The sequence below is a fragment of the Papio anubis genome, chromosome 4, assembly GCF_008728515.1.
Source record: "Papio anubis isolate 15944 chromosome 4, Panubis1.0, whole genome shotgun sequence".
Taxonomy (NCBI): Eukaryota; Metazoa; Chordata; class Mammalia; order Primates; family Cercopithecidae; genus Papio; species Papio anubis.
The window spans coordinates 148,928,024-148,930,645 of record NC_044979.1 but is presented as its reverse complement, the minus strand read 5'-3'; positions in this window follow the sequence as shown (position 1 = coordinate 148,930,645).

The following is a 2,622-nucleotide window of genomic DNA, read 5'->3' as shown; positions in this document are numbered from 1 at the left end:
AAAAAAAGAGCAAGTTGTGAAATAAATAGTAACCGTCCTTATATGTACTGGGGAAGGTTCGTCCTTTAGGTTTTCTCCCGGCGCGTGGGCACCGCCGGTCATCTCGGGGCTCCCTGCCTGGCCTCGGCGGGGCGCGGGACCTAGCCCCCCCCCCCCCCCGGACCGGGCCTGACCGCCCTGGCCGGTCCCCACTGGTGGTCCTGAGGGCAGCGAGCAGGCTGGACTAGGGCTGTGCAGGGGGAGGGAGCAGGACGGGGGCTCCTGGAGAGCGCGCTTCGGAGGGCGCGGGCACCCTGCCCCTTGCAGATGGGGACGCAGGCCCTGGGGGCCGTGGAGGGGAGAAGGGGACAGGGACGCTGGGGCAGTGGAAGCTGAGTGTGAACTTGGCCCCCTTTGCTCCTCCCTGGGCCCTCGGGCTCCACAGGGCAGCCTCCGAGGCCCACGTGCACGCTAGGTGACCCACAGTCCAGACACAGGCAGGCCGGGGACTAGGAGAGGCCAGGTGTGGGTGCATGGAGAGGCAAGGTGTTGGCCTGGGGGTGCTAAGTGGAGCCCCAAGGTCGCGGAGACCGCAGGGCAACAGCAAAACGAGTTATTCGGTCCAGGGCGGGGGCCTAGAGTCCTCCCCAGGGACGGGCGGCAGAGAAGCCCCTGTCCAGGCCCTGCTCACCTGCAAAGTGCTCCCGGGCTGCTGTGCTCCCACCAGCAGTCCCGGCCCCGGTGACACCCACGCCTGTCACCCGCTGGGTTTCTTGAGGTCTGAGGACTGTGGCTGAGGGTGCATGGGCGCTGGGATGAAGGGGGATGTCCTGTCCCAGACTGCGCTTGTTCAAGAGGGCAAGGCCGCCTTTATTTAAGGGGGGCTGCTAAAGCGAGATGTTGGGTTAGGAGAGGCAGATCCAGCTCAACTCCACATGGAAAAAGTGGGACTTGACATCCCAGGCGTAGGGTCGGGGATGGAGAGAAAATTACTAAGAGGAAGGGTCAGAGGCAAGGTGGGTTCTGGCTGCATAGACAGGAGTTTTGCCGAAGGCAGGCAGCGTGGTCACAGACCAAGGGTGGGAGTTGAGGACTTTGATCAGGGACCAAGGGTAGGGGATTTTCACTAAACCGACTCAGCAGGATTCTTGCTAAATCGGCCTAAACCGGCCAAGGTCAGGGACTGGTCACAGGGAGGGCTCAGAGGAGCCTGACTTGAGTGTGTAAAAGGAGAGGGTCTTTGTCATCTTTTAAGAGGCGAGAGTGATGTATTAGTGAGAAACAGTGAAGGGATCATGCCCAGGCCAGCAGCCCCGAATTTCAGATGAGGACAGGCTGGGTCTAGAAGGGGCTGCAGGAATAGGGGCACCTGGCCTGCAGAAAGGTGGGAGCCCGGCACTCAGAGCAGGACCCGCTGGGCAGACCTCAGTGTGTCCTGCCCTATGGGAGTGGCAAGGCCAGACCAAGCTGGATGTGAACCAGTCCCAGAACACCACCTAGAATTTGGATTGTAATTTGTTATAGATGATATTTAATTTGTTATAGATGATACTGCGTCTTGGTCTCTCTCCTTCTCTTCCTCCTCGCGCCCCCCCCCACCACCCCGGCCCAAGATGGAGTCTGGCTCTGTCACCCAGGCGGGAGTGTGCTGGCGCGATCTCGGCTCCCTGCAACCTCTGCCTCCCGGGTTCAAACAATTCTCCTGCCTCAGGCTCCCAAATAGCTGGGATTACAGGTGTGTGCCACCACACCCAGCTAATTTTTGTATTTTTGGTAGAGACGGGGTTTCATCATGTTAGCCAGGCTAGTCTCAAACTCCTGACGTCGTGATCCGCCCACCTCGGCCTCCCAAAATGCTGGGATTACAGGCGTGAGCCACTGTGCCCGGCCTCTACAGCATGGCCATTGTGGCTACATCAGTCCCGGCTAATAGAGATTTTAGTGCACTCAGATTCTGTTGGCTAGTAAGAATTAATTATAGTTCTGGGGTATTTAACGGTGTCGTTACGCAGTTTTCATTGTTGCAGATGGAGAATGAAATCGGGTGCATGTGACAGTAACGTGACCTGTTCATGCTCCCTCACTTAAATGGAGTTAAGTAACATGGCCCTGGGCAGGAAGACCTGGTCACTGGGGCTCCTTCCCCACTTCTGTCCGGGAGCTCCTTACTCAATTCTGGGGAGCAGAAAGGCTTTCAGCAGTCAAGGGGAGTAACAACAGCAAGAAATAAGACACCTCTTAGAGTCCTTTGGTGTTGCCCTTTCCGGATCCATCAGCCACAGTGTCCACCCCAGGTAGCTGGGTCCTGAGTTCCCCATCTCAGGACACCTTTCGACCTGGTTTGTCTGAGTTATTATTATTATTGATCACTGAGACAGGGTCTCAGTCCATTGCCAAGACTGGAGTGCAATGGTGTGATCATGGCTCACTTGACCTCCCAGGCTCAGGCGATCCTCCCACCTCAGCCTCCTGAGTAGCTGGGACCACAGGCAGGCGCCACCATGCCTGGCTAATGTTTTGTATTTTTTGTAGAGACCAGGTTTCTCTGTCTTGTCCAGGTTGGTCTCAAACTGCTGCCTCAGCCTCCCAAGGTGCTGGGATTACAGGCATGAGCCACCAAGCTCAGCAATCTGAATTATTTAT